The following is a 21838-nucleotide window of genomic DNA, read 5'->3' on the forward strand; positions in this document are numbered from 1 at the left end:
GCCGGCCCTCCAGGACCGACTTTGGACACCCCTGATGTAGAGCATAAATGATTTAGATGTGATAAGGAAGGATTTAAAAGCATCATATATACACTTTAATTAATATGTTTTTGATGCAAAGGAGGAAAACAAGTCTTTGTTCTTTCTGAAACACAAGCTGTTCTCATCCCCAGTCGTTTAGAAAAATTAACATGAACACCATCTTTGAGATGCACTAAATCGCTTTCAGTGTGGCTGATGTTTCTTAGCCGTGGCTACTGTATTTAATTTTCTGTTTAGAACAAAACGTGAAACAGACATTGAAGCTAAACAGTTTTCATCTTAGGCTGTTGGTTTGTTGTGACCTGGCTTCTCCTTGGAAAGCGTTATTTGTGTGTGTTGGTTCTCCTTAGAGAAGTCATTAGATCATTTCAAACCAAACAGTTCTGAGGATTCTCTCAGGCTGTGTTTCCATCCTGGTCCTCAGGGACCAGGATTCAAACGATAGCACCTGATTCAAACGATAGCATTAGCTCCTGCATGCCATCCAGTGCTGCAGACGCCTGTTAATCACCCATTTATTCAGAGCAGGTGTGTGGCAGAAGGGAGACATGCAGGGCAGTTTTCCCTGAGGACCGGAACTGAGAAACGCCGCTCTGAGGAAACTTGGCACGATAAGGAGACCAGCGGGGAACGACATGTCATCTAGGGTTTCTCTTGATGATAGGTATGTATTCTCCGTTATTTTCCAGTTTTTAACAATAGTGTAGAAAAACTGGTTCATATAAAGCTTTGCTGGATTTTTAACCCTCAGAGAAAGAGGTTCACGTTTTACCTCACAGGTTCTGTCTGCTTGTTTCGGTCTGAGATAGAAACACTTCAGCTCTCAATATTTATTCATTTGTTCAAATCTCTGTTAATAGTGAGTATACACAAAAACCTGCATGTTTATTTTTTTAGTCCAAACTGCTGGTTTACATTGCTGGAACAATATAAGCCACCAACTATCTAAGGGAAAGTTTCATCCACACTCCGGATGAACAATTTGCTGGTTTCCTGACATTTCGAGGAATACACCGACCTGACCACTTCAGTAGTTGTGTTTCCATTAAAAATGTGCGCAAAACTTTGTCAATATTCCCCTGATATTGGGAAAAAAAATACAATTTTGTAATTGTTGTTATTCCATTAAACAAGAAATGCAATTAAAACCACACATGAATAAGTTTGTTCAGGCAATAAGTCGCTAAAAAACATGTGGTGCCATAATCCTCCTACTACTTCCTGTTGTCGTCTTCTTGGTTTGTGCCAGTAGCAACATCAGGTTGTTGGTCATGTGACTCATGTGATGCAGAAAAAGTGTTTCCATTGTAGTTTTGCAAAATAAACCAATTTTGATATGACAAAAAATCACCTCACCCTAGCACTTAAACTAGAGTTTAAGTGCAAGAGTTTAGTTGTTTTTTTTTTCAAAATTGTCACGTACCAACTAAGTAAATCTATTTTCAAAATGTCAGATTCTGCAATTATAGTCAGCGGAGATGTAGCTACTGACTCTCTTCCACAGGGTAAAAAAATAAATTGTAGAACAAAAACTTTATTATAAAACATTTAGTTTTTTAGCCCCTCAGCATTGAGTCTCTTCTTTCTCAGGACAGTTATATTCTAATTTACTGAGATTTATTTGGTTACTGAACATATCCATTGATATACAAATGGACTTGTTCGGCATTGAAAGTGTTATTAAACGTTACTAGATTGTCGTTTTCTCCTGGGCCCCCCACCGCCTATGGATTACAACTAGCTTTCTGTTTGAACGACGTGTGTTAGCGGGGGAAGAGGATTCTTAGAGACCGTCTCTGGGGTGGGATCTACTTTTGGGGGGGCAAAATGAATCTACGTAGCTGAACATAGACAACACCAGTAGCCTACAAGCTACTTAACAAGCTTAAGGTGCTGTATTGATATGAGCTAGTTATCTTTTAGCTAACATTACCTGCATCCAACAGCTTTACTCAGCTCAGTCGGTTAGTTTGGGGGAAAACTGAAAAGTTCTTTGCGTTTTGCTGGTTTGCTGCCATGATTCTAACGCATCTGCGTGGCTCTGCACAGCAGCAGCAGGTCTCCTTCACTGCCGCACAGGTGTAAACCCAGCGCGAGCGTCGTAGCCTCATGTTGAGTTTGAAGGCGGCTCGGAAAAACAGGTTACCGCGTGTTAATGTGGCGACACTAGACGGAGACTCGGATTTTGTGGAAGTTTAGTTTTAGTAAATTGCTCAACAACGCCACCCTAAGAATATTACCTCTTGTTTAAGGCACACAGGTTCAGTTATGCATGGATTAAAACATCTGAGAGAGTTTCAAAATTCCAGAAAACCATTTATTAAATTATTTAAAATGATTTTTAAAACCAGTTTCCTTTAAGAATGAAACAAAAGAAATCAAGAAAATAGAAGAGCTGCAGCAGCTGAGGTTACCGGCCGGAGGGAGCACTATGGGGACGACATCCACCAAACAGCAAATCAAACAAAACCTTTAACACACCAGACGCAGTGGGAACAACCCAAACTCAAGAATCACAGCACGCAGAAGAGGAAGACACCGTCACCAACACCGGACCTCAGCAACTGCAAAACAAAAGAAAACCAGTTAACCAATATAACAATCTTAAACCTAATAAAAGAAAAACTATATCAGCCCGACTAAATAAACAAAAAGGGCCGTAAATAAAATAAGTAAAGAAATAGAAGTTAATTAACAATAGACGGTACAAATTAAAACATCAGGACCAGGCGTGGCCCGCTTGTCCCGCCACAACAGGAGGTGAAATGGATGCGCCGATGCCACACCCCAAACACGCTTCAATGGGGGCGGATAACGCCGCCGCAGTCCAACTTTAGAATAATTGTACAGAAATCCGGGAGATTAACGTAGACGGAGCGGAGCAAAGCAGAACAGATCCGGGAAACGAACGCAGACTGAGCAGCAATGGTTCAACTGTGGGGAACCTATAAAAAATATTAGTCACCATTTTAAATAAAACTAGAAGAAACTGGAGCTTAGATGAGTGTTAATTTCTTACCTGCTGATCCACAAACATGCACACACACTCGCAGACCGAGGAAGAGAAGGAGCGCAGTGGCGTTTTACCTATGATCACACTTCAGTTTCGATTTTCTGACCAAGATCAGCTAAAGTGCAGGAGAGAGAGAGAGAGAACACCTACTAGTGATGGACCATCTGAATCCAGGCTATGAGGCTTGTACCGAGTAAAAAGGGGGCGTGTCCGATGAAGCCCCGCATCTAGGCTTGTGTCATCTTGCTGAAAACCACGTGACTGGCAACAAACAAGGCCTCGCATTGCACAGGTCACGTGACTGCTTCATTTTGCGTGTCGGTTTCAAAATAAAAGCGCTATGAGCCGTGCTGCATCATGGGTTGTTGTCCTTTTGGTCTCGCATCAGAGCATATTTATCTTCATTGGCCAAAATAAAATGAACATTGACCAACATATTTGATGTGTATTGATGATGGTACTCATCAAAATGTAATGTTTGTTACTGCTTTTATCAATTGTAGATTATGTTGCTTTTTAATAATTATATTTTTGTGATTTTATGATGCAAATCTTTTTGAACTGCATTGTTGCTGAAATGTACTACACAAGTAAACTTGATTAATTGTCTGAAATGGAGTCAGCAATAGGAAAATCTCTGACATCTGGGAATACTTTGAGATGATCACTCACAATAAAATTCTTTTTAGATGACGATAATTAACCCTCCACCTCCCAATTTCTCTCCTTCTGCAAAGTTCCACTATTATTTGTAGTCTGATTGGCAAAGATATATCAGTCTTTCACAGCGGAAACAGATTTAATCCTGTTGCAGAACTAAAATTCAACATGTAGCCAATTATAAGGGATCAGAGTCAATTAGAAATCTAAGAAAAAGCGAATGTCCCAACAGGCACTGGACTCCCAAGACACTAAAACATCAAATGTCTTTATTGTCAAATCAGTCTGACATAAAAGAAATTAGTAATTTTTGGAAGTATGATCCAACTGAGTGACAAGGCTGTTACAGTTTCACCAGCAGATGTCACTGGTGAGCAATGAATGAAGCATCGAGTAATGAACCTTTTTGCAAAGCAAAGGGCTGGAAAGCTTCATTGCTTCATGAGGCTTCATTTGCCCATCACTACCTACCACCAGAATATCAGCGCAACATGCACCAGCCAGCGATTTGTTGCTTTCCGCTGCCAGAGTCCACCGGACGCAAGCCACACAGTGGAAGAACAAAGACACATGCCTGAATGAACGCAGCAGCTCCCTTATATACACCACGCCCACCTTAAGAACCGGAACTTCTCACCTGGAAACTATTTCTGTGGAATTATGTATATTTCTATAACACTACATTAACATTGGATTAAACAGTTTTAACTGCTGATAAAAGTGACAGAGGACACAGATATGGGAAGTGTGGAACAACTAAAAACCAGCAATCAGGCCCGAAACCTGGGAGTAGTGATGGACTCTAACCTGAACCTTCAGAGCCACATTAAGACAGTCACAAAGTCGGCCTTCTATCACCTGAAGAACATCTCTAGGATTAGAGGACTTATGTCTCAGCACGATCTAGAGAAACTCATCCATGCGTTTATCTTTAGCCGCATTGATTACTGCAACAGCGTCTTCACAGGTCTGACTAATAAATCAATCAAACAGCTGCAGCTGATCCAGAACGCTGCTGCTCGGGTTCTCACTAAAACCAGGAAGATAGAGCACATAACACCAGTTTTAAAGTCCCTACACTGGCTCCCTGTAGCTCAGAGAATAGACTTTAAAATACTGATGTTAGTTTATAAATCACTGAACGGTTTGGCATCACAATACCTTAAAGATCTGTTATTACTGTACCAACCGTCTAGACCCCTCAGATCTTCTGGTTCTGGTTCTGCTCTGCATCCCCAGAACCAGAACCAGACGAGGAGAAGCAGCATTCAGTTTCTATGCACCACAGATTTGGAACAAACTTCCAGAAAACTGTAAAACAGCTGAAACACTGGGTGTTTTTAAATCTCAACTTAAAACCCACCTGTTTAGAGTTGCTTATGGCTAAATTAGGGTTAGAGTGCGGGTTTTGACGTCTTCCATGTTTTTATGTCTTTAATGTTTTTAATTTCTTTTTCTTTCTTTTCGACGATTTAATGATGTAATGTTTTTTTTATTTTTTTTATTTTTTTATTATTTTTTTTATTTTTTATCTCTTTCTCTTTCTCACTGTTTATTTCTGTTTTTATTTTAATTATGTAATGCACTTTGAAATGCCTTGCTGCTGAAATGTGCTATACAAATAAAATTTGATTGATTGATTGATTGATTGGAAGCCCCTACTGTATCAAATTCACATAGGAATAAAAGAGTTGGCCACTCAAAGGTAAAAACCCAGTGCATACAGCGTTCATGTTTTTTTTCATCCAGACAGCTTCCCGCGCGCCCCCTGCAATGGCACGGTGCCCCCCTCCCCTTGTAAGGGGGCGCGCCCCAAGTTTTGGAACCTCTGCCTTACAGCAAGGAGGTTCTGGGTTTGAATCCTGGCCTTTCTATGCGTAGTCTGCATGTTCCGTAGTATGCAAAAAGTCGGTTGGAAATAAATAACAGGTTTAGCATCAGATGTAAATCACTTGAGCATATTTTTGTGTTTAAAACTAACAAAAAGCCAGATAAATCACCAGGCAGTTTTTAGATTACAAAGGGAGAGACTTTTTCAGTCTCTTTTTCTTGCTGAGACATTAAATGACACTCCATCTTTAGAAAACCCACTTCAGTCGCTACATTTTATCAACTTATTGTTTGAGGCTGAAAGTTTTTGCTTGTTTGTCCTTGGATGAAGGCAACTCTTCTGTCAATAGCGGCTGATTTTTTTTTTCTTTTTTTGGGAGCTACGCCTCGGTGTGCTGATTTGCTGCATCTGGCAAGATGAATGATCACAGCAATACATTCAGCTCCACTGTCTCAATCCATCAACATTACATGGGAGTAGTAGTGGGAGCTGTACGGCCTGCATCTGGTTCATTTCAAGTTCTAAGAAGAAATTGGAAAAAAAAAAAAGGGCAAACAGATCAGTGAAACAAGAGTGTTTACTGAACATGCTGTCAATGAGATTTAAATATTATGACAGCTAAATGACACTTCAGTTACATTTCAATCATCCAACATTTTAAATGCTAACTCTCAATCTGCGCGAATTCCTTTATGCAGCTGTGAATCGACTAAATAGCTCTACTTTGCTTTTTTTTAATCATGTCATGTTTCCAAGTGCACGGATTTCTATTAGCCACTTTTATGCAGAAACACCCGTAAAACCCCCTTCAGTCTCCTCTCAGGTCCTACTCCACAGTCTTTCACTTTTGCTGCCGTTTATTCCTGAAAATTGGCTCCAGGCGGTGGGAGAGTGCCGGAATAAACAGTAAGGGGCATATGTCCGCCGTTAAAAGAGTAGGAAGCTGCGCGACACTCTCAGGAAACAAGAACAAGACTTTGGAGTCAAGCACCACGACGGAGCTGCAGTTCACACCATTAAGATGGAGGCTTTTTCTAAAAGAAAATCAGCCAGTGATGCAAAATAACACCGGAGCCTTCTGGTATGTCCAATTCAACTCGCAGTTAGGAAGAAATTTGTGGTTGTGTTAGAAAGAAATTAAAAAAGGTGAAATAAATGATTCAAACGCTGCACTCAGCAATTTACTAGAGGGCAGGGATAACAGCAGATCATTTCAAGTCATTCACAGTCACTGAATAATTCTGTGATAATGAAGAGTTGTGATAATGGGTGTTCACGTCAGCGTGCAGAGAGTCTCTCTGATGTTTGTGGTGTTAATGCATTTCCCACAGCAGTGCTTAAGTTTAAAAGTGAAATGACTCCAGACAGGAAAACTACGGCGCCATTAGCAATGTTTCATCGCTGAGTTAAGTTCAGTGGGCTTTCTGGTTCTGCTCAGAGATTCGTTTGAGTGCAGAGCTCAGAACTGGAAACAAAGTCAAATGTTTTGAGGCTTATGAGAAAAATCTCAATTTAACAAGTTTAAAGTTTGAAGTAAAATCTGCTCACAGTTTCAATTATCAGTCACAAAGGTGATGAAAGACGGGAACGAATCCACTTCCTGTTGGACTGATTGGTTGGTTCATTGGTTGATTGATCTGGGATGACTGGAAAAAAAAATTCTGTTCGTCCTTTCAGTGTTATGTAGGATCAACTGTTTTTTTTAGCTCTACCAAGTTATAATGTTATTCCCTCATCAAAAACCTAACTGGAGTGTTATCTTAATTATTTTATGAATGTTTGAGAAATCCTTTAATCTCCAATAGAAACCGTTCAGCTGTGCAAAATGCCTGGGTGGGCCTAGCTCCGCCTTCGAAGACGTAGCTCTTCCTCAGAGCTGCAGTTTACAAGCTTCCCTCTCACACAGGAGCCCTCCCCCACAACTCTCCCACTGAGCTCCTTCAGACTAGTCAGCAGCAATTAGCAAGCATCTACTGAGCTCATTATATAAAATACGTCCATGTGTAACGCAGGTAAAAACGTTGTTTCAGGGTATATAACAATAGATAATATTGTGATGAATTCCTGAAGGCAGAGTGATGGAAAGAGCAGGAGTTTCTTAAAGAGACAGAGGGCCAATTTCATGATGTTGACCACTAGAGTTGGCATACTTACTTGATTGTACTACAAAATGGCACTACGTGCCTGGAAAACACATAATTACTGTTACTAAAGAATTTTCTAATTTAATTATGATCTAGAGTTTGATTTTCTCTTCAGTCCATTCTTTGGTAAAACTGTTGTCACATTTTGAGGGTTTAACTTTATCCAGCTCAGTAAAATCCGTCCGTCCGTCCATCCATCCAAGAGCTGTATCAGTAAATACATTTGCTTGCTTTTAACTAAGCAGTTTTTATAATACAAAGACATCATATATGACACTTTCTCAAAAGCTTTGTGTCATTATTGATTTATTTATTCATCTTCCTTGGTTGTAATATTTTAAAATACTTTTTGAGAAGTAATTCTCCAAGCTCTCTCAGGGTCTTTCAAGGTTTTCCTGACCAAATTGATTGTTTTTCTCTTATTTTCACTCCAGCACTTGACGTTTCTAAAGTTTATTTATGATGCTTGCTTGCAAAGCCACTTAGCTCTTCATCTTCTAAGGCACGACATGGGTTTTATTTATAGGATGATGTTTGTCGCGTCACCAGGCTGTTATAGTCGCAATATTTTGTGTATTTAAAAGACGTTGTGTTTCTTGCTGTGACACCTAAAAGTTTCTGCAGCCCGTACAACGTGTCTGTTCTCGGAGATCACACAGCCTGGCAGAAACAGACACAAACCTGGGTGCAAGCAGGAGGTTTGCATCAGCATGGAGCTTTAAAACAAATTTTACTTGAACTTTGTTCAATGTGGAAAATGTATGACAGAGTATTAGTTTAAAACTTGTTTAATCCAGTGCAGGCAGCTCAGAGAGCTTAGTTTATAAAACGTCAGGCTTCTCTCCGCCAAACAGGAGCTCATGACTTTATAACTACAGCTTCAAAACATCAGCATTACTGTTCTCCACTGCTTTGTAGGAACCTAAGGAACTTAAAAAAAACCCTCATAAAGTTATTATTTCATGTAACTACCAATACTAGTATAAGTCAAGATGTAGCTGATAGTGTAAATTCAGGCTGGAAGACTCCACCCCGTCCTTTCACCCATCAACGTCATGCTCATCTCCGACCTCAGCACTGGTCCTCACCCTGTGCGTCCAATCATCAATCAGGCTCTGCATAAAAGGATCCACACCCAAGCCGTCAGCCGGTTCCCAGCTGCGTTCAACCCACCACCTCCCCTTCTCCACCCACATCCTTCGGCTCTAGGATGGCACCCTTTCCTGACCTCCACCACCCGTGTCGGGCCCCGGGGGAGAGCATCCCTAATCAGTTATCGGGATGTTCATCAAGTTCACATCAAATCTCAGATCAGATCAGCTACCGGGGCCCGAGCGCCAAAGAACTGTTATTCATTCCTGTCATTAAATCTTTTAATTGTTCCTTTTTTTCCGTCTGAGTCTTTCCAGATTGAAATGGTGTTAGTGGTTCAAACTGAAAGTTTGAGGCAGCCCACCAACGGAGCAAGCAGTGTTTGGAGACCAGATTTGTTTATTTATTTAATTATTTTTATTTTTTTAATTTATTTTATTTATTTCGAATGTGATAACAGTATGAAATAACACACATGAACAATAATTGCAAAGAATTATTTGAAGGGATGTGCATAAGACTGATATGGAACTGTCATAAACATGACATGACACCTGTTATAAACATGAAGGAGTGTTTATGAATGTCTATGACTTGTCTTTAAGTGTCATTTGGTAAATAATAGTTTAGTAAATTAATTAAAAGTCCATTAAAGTGTCATTTTCTACCAAATAATGCAAAGTTGCCATTTTTATTGGACTATTAATGTAACTTTCAAAGCAACTTTTCATTAAAAGTGTCATTATTTACAGAATGACACTTCATGACAACAGTCATAAATTGACATAAAGACTTCTTCATGTTCATGTTCATGACAGTGCCATATCAGTCTTATGCACACCCTGTCAAATAAAGTGTTACTAAAGAAGGTTTGGTGAAAGTGAGTGTGATCTGTCTGAGAACATTCCACCATCGCAGTGATGTCGTCATTCCAAGGCGTCGTCTGTGCATCATTCCAGCTCGTATGGGATGATTCTGAAAATCCACATTAAAATGGAAACGTGTGTGCACCAAAATTCTTGCTTTAAAAACTCATTGAAGTTGCATTTACAGTATATCTTTGTTTTATAAGCAAATACTGTTGGGGAAAGAAGTCTCTTATTTAAATGAAAGTATCAGAGTTTGTCCTTATCCTAATCAGCGGCACACAAATGCCTGGAGGCCATCTTCAGATTTCAGACATATTTGTCATAGGAGCTTCAGAAAAACAATTGACTCATTCTTTCATTATTGTTTACTCCTGGTACTCCTGATGTGCATTCCTCAAAATTTAATTAGAACAAAATTAATTCAGCGTTTTAGTCACCGACTGGCTCAGCTCTGCTGTGTGAATTATCAGCACAGGAAGTCATTCCTCCCCATCGCATTATTCCTCTCCATAAGGACTTATTGTATTTACGTTTATAGAAAATACAACACAGTTTTCTCTTTTTGGGATTAATAAAGTGTGATTAGATTTGATTAGGCTGAAAACAAGTTGAAAAGTTGAAACTAAAACAGACACTTCAGTGGCTGAATTGGATTTGATGTGGGTCTTAATATTCGGCGAGGCACATGAACACAGAAAGATGTGAACTTTATTTTTAATGGACTCATCTAAAATCCTATCCATGTTGACATCTTATCTCGTGTTAAAGTGCTATTATTTCTCATAGCCTTTGGCAGATTTCAGCGATCAGTGCATAGATTGCTGACAGAATTCGGCGGTTGAAAAGATAGAAGCGTAATCAAACTGGAGCCACGATAAAAAGACCTTAATGCGCTGTCTGGGAGCGGGAGCACCGATCTGGATGTTGATATGGACAGCTGCATCACTAAATGGTTGGGATTTGTTTTCAGTCAGATATTTGCACTTTGTCACACTTCCACTCCACGAAATGAAATGTTGAGTATTTGACCAAAGTTGGGGGGTTGGGGGGTAGTGACACAAAGGAGTTTTTAGCATCAAGGATAAGCAGAGCTGCATTTTTAATCAGAATGATCAGCTTTGACTGACCCTACCAGCACCAAGAAGGTTACAAGTCCACAACACAGAGAGGATTCCTTGGTATTAAATTAAACATATCTTGGTCTGGATGACAGATATTTATTCTTAGTGGCCAAAATACATTTTTGTTTTCTTTTTGTTGTGCTATTGTTGCTCCTGAAGCTCTGATAAAAGCAGCACACAGATGTTTAACTCCCTCCAAAGAAAATAAGATTTTACTGCAGGGACTTTTTGTGAGGCTGGAACAGCTCAGATATTCTCATTTTAACTTGTGGCGCAAAATATTTAGCAATTTATAAAAGTGAAAATATTTGTCAAGCCAAGATGAAGACTCCAACCTACACACACTTCAGTCAGGTGACGTTTCTCAATCAGGAGTAATGCACAGATGTGAACAAAATGGAGCACAGTTATAGAATGACTATGAAAAGTTAGATGAATTCTAACTTATTTTTTCTGTTTATGTCCAAATTAAAGCTGGCACTGCAGCAGAACCAGAAATGCAGGAGGAGGAGTTTTTGTCAGGATGCTGATCTAAAGTTGAGGTATTTTATGTCCCTTAACTGATCACTGCATGATATTTTGAACAGAGAGTGGAGGTGATGTCAGGTGTTAGTGATTATAATTAGAGATACACAATCCACCTTTTTCACTTCTGATACTGATACCGATATCTGACGTTTAGTATTAACCGATACCATCCAATACAGAAAAACAGCTAAATTAACATAAAATCTTTCTTTTTTTTAAACACAGAGATGGATGTACCGAAATACAAATTTACTTGTTATCTCTGTATCAGAACAGCTCACTTAGACACACCAGTAGCTTCACCAGCTTGGTAAAACATGTAAAAAAAAAAAAAAAAAACACTAATTTGTTCTGTCAGTTCAGTTAGGAGTGAAAAAGCCAATATAAAATAAATAATGAAGAAAATGAAAGTAACAAAAACAACAGGTTGAAGAACTTGGTGAAACGTACAAATAAATGCAACAAACTTCTTTCAAATGGTTCAAAAAATGCGATTAGGAATTCAAAAAATAATAAATAATAAAGCATTATGCCAACTCAGAGCAAGAAGCGTAGAAGTAAAGTGACTAGATCTGCCCTTATGGATGGGGCACTGATATCTGACCTAGAAGGTTTTTCAGTATCAGGACAATAAAATGATTAATATTGAACCTCTAATTATAACACCATATTACATCCAGCATAATACTGAACAATATTAGAAATTCATGCAATGGCAAATATTTTTAGTTAAATCTTATATTAGCTGCACTAAATCCACATTTTCCTCAGTCATCTGTTTCTGATTTGCCGTGACAAAAGCTTTCAACTCTCTGGAGCATTCTCTGGATGATCTTTTCATTACATGATCTGTTTGTGTTTATGACACAATCAACTGAGTCCTCAGCATGAAATATGAGTTTAAAGTAATGTCACGATGAACCCGCAACCACTTGATTTACAGGGGCAACATGAGATTAAGGAAAGGCGAAGGCAGCGGCACAGTGTGCCACTTTAAGTCTGATCTGAGAAAAGAAATCTGATGCAGTTGACATACAGATGACAAATGTGATTTTATTAAAAGCACTAAATGTGTTTGAACTTCCCATCTACATGAAGAAGGCAGCACAAAGCTCAGAGGAAATCCCACATGTCTTAAACAGGTGACTGCTGCAAGCTTAGGCCACGCCCCTTTGACTCTTTAACCCACCCTGCATGATCTGAAAGGCCTCAAAGTGGAGGTTCATGACTGTGTTCATTTATGGAAGTTAGATCTGAAAGACGTAGTTTGACCTCAAAAGGTTTTGCTACCTTACAGATTTCTTCAGTTTGTACTTCTGGTCCAATGACACGTTTTAATGACAGAAAACGACAATCTGAACAAATGTAAAATTTAGGTTTTCAATTATGACTCAATGCACTAGATTAAAAAAAACTAAACCAACTCGGCCCCTCTGTGAACAAGTTGCCAAACCCCCTGTTTTATATTGTTTATAAACCGTGATCATATTTTTTTAAAGCTTAGATGAACTGCAGTAGAAAAGATAAAAACATTTTTTATAAAAGTTTACATGCTGTAGTTTTAAGTTCTGTGTAAGTTGTAAGATAAGAAAGAGAGAAAAAAGATTTCCATGGGAGAATTTCAAAGCTAAACTCTCTGCTGACCAAAGATAACATGATGACAGACGTCTCCTGTTTGATAGAAATGATTGTGATGTGTCCTAAAACTTTTGGGAACATATTCAGTCGACTGATGAGACAAAAGGGGAACTTTTTTGGAAGGTCTGTGCAACATTAAAATACACAACATTTCAGAAAACTAAGCAAGAATTTCAGAGAACGAACGTCATGCCCACATTCATAGATTGTGTGGGTTTGACATTCTAAGAGTGCTGTGCTCTTTCAGGACCTAAATGATTTGCTATATTTGATGCAACCATGAATAATGCTCTATAGCAGACAATCCTGAAGGAGAATGTTTCAGTTCGTCTTCAAGTGCTCTCCAAGCAAACCATCAAGGACAACTCTGAATGGCTCAGGAAATATAAAATCATGGTTTGGAAGAGGCCTAATCAAAGTTGGAACTTGCATTCAATTGAGATCCTGTGGTGTGACCTTAATCAAACTGTCTGTGTTCGAAGGCAGTCCGACTTGTGCTTACCCCGATTCGCTTTGTCTGCAATCAAAACGTGTTGGATGATCTGAAACATTCAAGTAAAAAAAGAAAAAATCTGTAGGAGGAAACGGAACATTTATATAGTATTGCAGTTTTGGCAATGATAACTTCCATAAAAAAGTTCAGCCAGTAGTTAGTCATATGCTGCCATTGTTTTTGGATCCCTGAATATGTGAAAAGCTAATGAAAAAACCTGTTATTAAGCTTTTATTACAGTATCTGTTGTATACAGGGTTAATTCTGAGCTTGTCGTAAGTTTTCACTAAGATATTTCTTCCTGTGTCCCTGATAAGGTATTTGAAGTGCTGACTGAGAACGAGGAAGCAGATTGAGGTTTGATGCTCAACAGTAATTAAAACAGGAAATACACTTTTCAGCTTGTGAGTGTTATGTTTTATTAAAGGGGAAGTGTTGTGTATTTCGCTGGCACAATCAAGTAACTATGTTTCCTTCAGTTGTTATAAAAATTATATACAGTATATAGGAAATATGACTTAAAATAAATTGACTTCATAATTTAATGCCTTGTAATTTTGCCACTATCTTTTTTAAAAAGCTCCTCTTTTATCCCTTTAACAACATTTCTACCTGTGATGCGCTGAACAGTAGCTCATAAAATGAGCTCAGCTGATTCGCAGTTCCACCAGTTGTTTGCTAATTGCTGCTTGCTAGTTTGAAGGAGCTGTGTGTGGAAACTGCATCTCTGGGGAGGAGCTTCGTTCTTGAAGGCGGAGCAAGGTCCACCCAGGCATTTTGCACAGAAGAATTGTTTGCTACGGGAGATTAACTAATTTCTCAAACACGCATGAAAGAATGAAGGCAACACCTCAAATATGTTTTTGATGAGGGAATAACATTATAACATGATGTAAGTCTTAAAAAAAAGTCAATTTAGCATAATACTACCCCTTTTAAAATACTCTGAGTCATACAATTGTTTTCTGACTGAGATAACTTTTACTCTAAGAGAGTAAGTTTTTACCTCAGTCTAATTCTTATTAACAAATAAAATACTTTTTTTCAAGTGTTTTGAGGTCACACACATACATAATAAAGATATATTAGACCAAATGCATTCTTGAACATTACAAGTGTCTTGTCTTGAGGATCTTTTACCACCTTTTTGGTTTTCAAGACAACTAAGCTGACAAAGAAGCAAATAATGAATTTAATTGTTTCTCCTGGACCCTCTTCTATGTCACTCTTGCTTTTTATCATTCAGTTAAACATTTCTAGAGCTTCTCACATGAGTAACGTTTGAGAATTTGAGTTAGATGACTACTTTTATTGAGAGCTCACACTGCACGAGTCAGTGAGGTTGTTACAGTAGATCAGTTTTTTCTCAGCCGCTCCATGTTCCAGGAAGTGTGTTTTCCGCCGTGGCACAGACATGTTTGTTTTCAAAATTGTCTGTTGAGCTAAGTGATGCAGATTAAAGTTAATAAGAAAATATGGAATATTTTTACAGTGTTTAAGATAAATCTCCCTGAAGAAAGGCCCATTCTGTCCATCCCATGGTGACTGGTATTGAACATCAAAGTAAAATCCAATTAGATACTGTCTTAAATTAAATGCCACCGCTCTCCTCCTCACCCCCTCTCCTTTAATTCACAGCTCCTCTGCTCTGATTCTGAAGCAGTTCCCCCATGTTACACTTAAGTTCCTGATTAGCTAAAGTTAAAGTTTTACTGGTTCTTCTAACTCTAATTACTTTGGAAATACGTGAATTTTGCTATTGCTACATACAGGGGTTAAAAAAACTATTCTTAAAAAAAGATACATATGTAACACAGATACAACAGACACATGGAAAAAGTGTATTGACAAACAAATAGTTTCACAGAAAAAAATCTTAATTTGTCTTGAAATGCAAGTCTATTTCAATTAGTTAGAATTCATGGAAACATTCATTTTATTTTTTCAAATGTTAAACTTATGACATTTAACTTTATTACACAAAAGTTGATATATTTAAAGTGTTTAACTCTGCTTAGTGTGGTTAAAATGGCTTGCAAATTCTTGTTTGAAAATTAGAATACTACACAAGATCAATGAAACAGAACAAGTTTATCAATTTAATTAATACCAAATTCAATGTTATGACCACATTATGTTTTACATAGTCATGGAAAGACTGTCAACATGACAGTATGACGAGCTGATACTGATGTTCTCTGAGAGCTGGGTAAGTCACAAAGACTTACCCAACGTGTGTGGGAAATGTGTGTAATGTTAAATATCGCAAAGCATGTTTTATTTCGGACACTGGCTAAAATTTCCAAAAGCAGTTGGCATTGTTGTATATCCATCATTGTTTTTGATTATATTACTTTTGGAGTTTATATCTGCTGTTTACCATAAAGTGTTTACTATGCTTTCATTCTTAAAAGTCTAGCTAGGGACAAAACTTCCAGACTGGTTTTGGTTAGAAATCTGTAGTCACAAATTTTTTTGTTAAACAAATTAAACATTTCCTACATTAGTCTGTTAAATAACCAAAATACAATAAAACAAAGCTAGTTTAACATAATCTTCTGATTATCCATTATATGTGGATTTTCAGTGAGGTCATAATCATCAAAATGAACAGAAATAAACACTTGAAATGTGTGAACCTTTAAACTTCATCTTTTGCACACAATTTGTGAAATTAATAATCATTTAGATAATATTCCAGTTTATTCAGATGCACTTTTAATAACCAACACTCATCATTCATTCTCTCATCGATCATTTTGTGTTATTGCTACACTTTTCAAATGGTTTGTTAAAGTCAGCCTGTAGCAACACCGCCCAGCTTTAAGCTCCTCAGGACAGACTGACAGCATGGAGAGATATCTGTAGCCCTGGCCAAAGGTTGATGCATTATGCTTTATGTGAGCGATAATGTAAGGCGGAATAATTCTTTGAGCTGTCATTCTATATGTTCATTGTAGCCTGACCTTGGTATCTGGTTAGTGCCCCTTTAAACGTCTCTTATAGCTCATAATAGAATGACACCGACATTATCTGAGGTTCTGACTCATCTCTGTTCATCGGCACTGAACTGAAATTAAGGTAAAAACAGCTGAAGACGAACCATTACTACTAGAAACTTTGTCCAAGTCTTTTATTATTTACTTTATTTGTGTATCATGTACAGCAGGTCACAATCTAAATTATATTCAGTAATTAATTCATTAACCTTGACACTGTAAACTGTTAATAAGCGAATTACTTTACTCCCCATTCATTCTCAAAGCTGCTTTGCACACATTAAAGAGACAGCAGAAACAGATCAGTTTTTCTAAAGAGTAAATATAGTTTATAGCTCCAAAACCAAAAATAAAACATTTGTATTTCTTTATTTTATAAATGATAATTTCTGTTGTTTTTTACGGCAGATAGGTAATATTAAGCTACATTTTTAAGATAAAATTGAGGATTAGAAGCCACCACCCTCCGAAAGCACCAGCTTGACGATGTGTCGCTTGAAAACACAAGGTCAGAAAGCTGTTTTTAAAAAAAAAAAAAACAGAAAACATATTCTTGTTTCACCCACCAGGAATAGTGTCATTTATTTACATTGAAGAACAAGATTAAATCTGCTGTTACACCTTGAGAACTACAACCGGTCTCTTCTTCTGCCACAGCAGATGATTAAAAAAGTGTTAGCAACATTTTTGCGTGCAAACAGATTGCAACAGAAGGAACATGTTGACTTTAATGAATGACACAAGATTTAAGGCAGCCATGTTGACAGAGAGCTCTGGCAGTTAGCAGCCTGATCCTGTTTGTGTTGGTTGAAGGAAAACAAAGTTTCTTATGTAAGAAAACATGTTGGTTTACAGTCTTTACATGTAATTTGTGTAAAAAAAAAAAACATCAGCTGTCAACCACAGATTAGCAGCTGCACAACTTTTTCTTTTTTTCCCAGTGCTTGAGTCAAATCAGTCAGAGAAAAGTGAGATTTCCAGCTATTTCCATTCACATTCCAGTCACATAGTTTTACACAGCTGAGCAGTAGAAAGTATTCTGCTGACACAGTTGTTGGGGTAAAACGGGAAGGGATGACAATTTACATAAAAAATAAAATAACAAAACAGAAAAAAAGAAATTGTTCACATGAATACCAGAATTAGTTTTTATATTATTATTCAAATTTTTGTAATAAATCACAGGCCAGATAAAAATGTGCAGACCAACTGAGCTCCCCGCAGAGCGCTTTGGACCGATTAGCGCGCCGCTCCATTAGAGTTTCCAGCTACTTTTCCATGTAGACGTCTCCTCTTATGCTGCCTCCGCCTCACTGAGCAAATTGCCATAAAAATGTCATTTAATAAACTGACATTCGAGTCTGAGTCTTTGCTATAACTGTTCTTTTTCTCAGGTGGCCATTGTGTTGTGCAGTCATGGCCGAAATCCGTGTTCCTCACGTAACGTCATCACTTTTGGCAACGTTCAGCTGCAAAGTCGAATGCTTTGTGCTCAGTTTCTTTCTTTGGCGCTTCTCTCCACGTTTCTTAGGCATGGAAATAAAATAAACCATTGTGAGCAATTGAAATGGTAAAATTGTAAAAGACCTTAAAGCAAAGACATAAAAACCCTCCAGAAAGTTTGATCTACTGCTAAAATCTGACATGCTAACATCCTTCATCATTGGATTAATGTGCTTAGGCATGTGACCTTCACCAAGGTCATCATAAAATGATAAACGGTCCAGTCGTGATTTAGAGATGCATCTTGAATTTCAATTTAGACTAACCAACGGGCATTTAAAGGGGAAGGACTTCAATAGCAATAAGTCTCTTAAACCAAGGTTCTTCTCTGTGGTTCTCTAAATTCAAAGACAAATAAAAATAAATTACGGAGTGCATCGTCAAGGAGACAGACTGGTACATAACCTGGTTGATCAAAGTAATTTATCAGTTTCTTTCTTTCTTTCTTTCTTTTTTCTTTCTTTCTTTCTTTCTTTTTTTTTAAAGACTTGATTACCTCAAGATATCTGAAGTTATAATGGACATCAAAACATCATGTGAAATATGCTGAGAGCTTTTTTAACAAAACAGCTGGATCCTGAACATCTGGAGACAATGAAATGTTTCAAAACACAACATAGAATAAGAGTATTTAGAGTATTTAGAGTATTTATTCAGTATGATTTTAAACCGGTCTTCAAAATGATTTCAATAAGATTTTAAAGGTCCATTCTGTTTTTATTAACTTACCTGATCATTAATACGCAAACCAAATACACATGAATTAATTTGTCTTTATGCGTCAGGCTGTGCAGTGTGCATAAAATGAAACGTCTTACCACCACATACGCTGTAACATTGACACACCTTGTAATTAAATTCTACATAAATAGTTAAGGATTGATGCAGTCATGTTAGGCTAAAACAACTCAGCACAATTCCACTGGGAATCACACAAATATGTCTGTGGCTATTAAAGCATTTTAAAAGAAGAAGCTATTTTGCATGCATGCAGATTCGTCATTGAATGGAAATGAGAGCAGCAGGACGGCAAATAAGAAGTGAGTGAGAAAATAGAAATTGGATAAAAGAGCCACTTGCACACACATTTCCAGAGTATTGGTTTGGATATCCGTTTGTGTTCATCTTTATTTGTGGTTTTGGTATATTTTTATGCATCTACAGCTTAGAAGAACGTGGTCGTGTATAATCCTTGGAATTTATTTTGTTTTGGTCTCCAACATTGCATGCTGTCGTCCCTGGCAGCATGTCCTATATTTTCTGCCTTTCCGTGAGTTCACGTCTTAGATGTCTTCTTTCTATTTATTCAGAAAATCAGCTCCAGTGAAACTGAGAAACACCCCGTGAGACGTCATGGGGACAGCTTTCACCGTGGAAGTCTGCGGCATCAACCTGCTGGGAGACGGGATGATTCTGCGAAGTGACGGCGTAACGTGTCATTCCTTTAACCATCGGGGGGTTCTATAGAAAACAATGCAAACACTCAAAGATGAGGTGTAGTGAGCCAATCTTTTCATCTAGCAGGTTTCGCAACTATGACTGCTGGAGCTCTGGGAGTATTTGTATTGTGTTGAAGATGCAGTTGTTTTGTAGATCAAAGGGAAAAAAAACTGTCTGCATTACACACCAGAACTCTGGCAGACTTTTCCTTAATTCTGCCTCCTGTGGCCGAGGTGGTTAAGAGTTACACTATGCAGTGAAAATGATTCAAATCCACTCAAAGATGTAACTCACTCTGAGGACAATAAAGACGAGTCTAGCTTTTAGTCGCCATGGAGCTTCAGACTCCTTATGAATATAGAAATGCTTGCTTGACGTTTCATATGTGGTAAAGAAAACAGGACATGCTAAGCCGTATTGGCATGGGATTAGTTTTACTTTGGAACAGTCATGCTGTTTGTAATAACTGCAGAGATTGTCTGTTGTTGATCCCGTGCGAATCAAACATGTCAGTAATTTGTAAAGTAAAAATTATCCTGCAATTTCCTACTAGCGATGCACGATATTATCGGCATGGTATCAGTGTCGACCAATATTGGTTGTAAGATTTAATCAGCCATTCCGTCAAAATAACTCACAGATAGAAAAGATGTTGTTCTTAAATGACAAACCAGCGACAATGATGCCTGCAGCACAGCACAACGTCATGACATCACACGCGCCAAACTAAATCTGATCACGGCTGGAGAGCAGAACCAAGTGAAAACGTCAGCGGTGTCAAAGTTTTTTGAAGTGTCAGAAACTGAAAGCAGACCTGCTGTTTGCAATGACTGATCAGCATTGGTGATGCCAGGAGGAGCAACAACAAAGTCCTACAAGACTTTGAACTTTAACCATCTCAAGATCCACCATTACGATGAGTTCATGGTGGCCAAAAGAGAAAGCAAGAGAGCGGCTAACTGCAAAAAAGAAAAGAAACCTCACCAGCAGTACATTTTACAAGCTTTTGATATATACTGTATCGGTATCGGTTATTGGCCAGATGAGTTTTAGTATACCGTCATATGGGATATCAGCCAAAAATTTAACAAAGTGCATTTCTATTACCTTCTATGTTTTGCTGAACTCTGAGGTCCTGTCATAATACTTATCCAAAGCAAATAGGCATCTCTGTGATTTGTACAGAAATGGGCGGGATCCGAAACGTAATCAGGCGGTTTTTGTTTTCCATTAGAGTGCATTGAAAACCTTTTGGGTCCCAGACCAGCAAAACCTTACCGACGTACAGCAGCGAAATGAAAAGACTACGAAAAGAAAAGGCTGTATAGAAGGAGAAAAGCCAGATACAAATCGTGGCTCACATCATGCATCGTACCATACAGTCAGAATCATTTTTCTTCCGTTCATAGCCTCCTGGTATACAACTGCATCACTGAAAGCGCCACATCTTCAGCCTGAAATTTACATGAAAGATCTCCAGCAATGAAAAAGTTGGATCCTCCATCACTAACAATTTAAGGTTTGCAACAACATATGTTGGAGCGAGAACAAACTCTTGTGATGAATCACGATGCTGAGTGTTTTCTGTCCAATACACACCATTAATTAGCACCCGACTGCTTAACAATGAGCCTTTCACCTGCTCTTGTTTTACACGTTGTATAATTGGAAACATACTGCTTTGTGATGAGATTAGCCACTTCACTGCAACGTGTTCAATGAATTGTATTTAATAAACCAGAAGGTTTACTAAATGTTTTGATGTGATTTTTGTTGTTGTTGGTTTCTTTTTGTTTTTTTAATGGTGCCATGATATTATATTTCATAGAGCTGTAGAGAGGCCCAGCTATCGTTACAGTTTGTTCATATTTTTGTTCAGCCAAATACAGATATGAGTGAAAAATAAACAAAAGCTTAATATTGTTTTTATTTTTCAGCTTTGTCATGTAAAAGCTGAATGAGAGCTCCTGCTTCAATAAAAAGCTAAGTTAAGTGCTAACCCAGATGCATGAAGAATTCACACTGCCACGCAGTGCAAAATGATCCAGATGGTGGGATTCTCAGGCCACAGACATTACATTTCTTTATTGATCATAATAAAGTTGCAAGATGTTTGCAGTCCTACTTACTATGAAATTAAAATGAAAGCCATACATGAAATTAAAAACCCTCCATGCCCAGGGGAGCAGATGGATGATTGAGTCATATTTTTATTGGGGCATTGCTGTAATATCTGAGCAGCAGTTGTATCAGTTGTATCTTCTCACTACTTTCTGCGGGGCTGCATAGCATTTGTGGCTGCTCACAAACAAAGTTTTTGGAAAAACTGTTCAAGATACCGTTAAGTTTTAAAAACTTTGTGCGTTTGGTTAATTAAGGGGACATGGGAAGGCTGGTTCCCCTCTGGACTTTTATTGTGGAGAAAATGCTGAAACAAGGATCCAATCCGGACTGGAAAATCTCAC

The 21838-nt window shown here is 38.1% G+C and overlaps 1 long non-coding RNA gene across 1 annotated transcript; it reads left to right on the forward strand.

Annotated features, from left to right (window-relative positions):
• Nucleotides 1-249: 249 nt before the first annotated feature.
• Nucleotides 250-21130, forward strand: LOC103461654 (uncharacterized). The gene is made up of 2 exons (XR_533165.3): nucleotides 250-706; nucleotides 19244-21130. It is a non-coding gene; the product is annotated as an uncharacterized LOC103461654 (long non-coding RNA).
• The last annotated feature ends 708 nt before the right edge of the window (nucleotides 21131-21838 follow it).

The sequence above is a fragment of the Poecilia reticulata genome, chromosome 1 (genome assembly GCF_904066995.2).
Source record: "Poecilia reticulata chromosome 1, P_reticulata-male-v2, whole genome shotgun sequence".
NCBI lineage: Eukaryota > Metazoa > Chordata > Actinopteri > Cyprinodontiformes > Poeciliidae > Poecilia > Poecilia reticulata.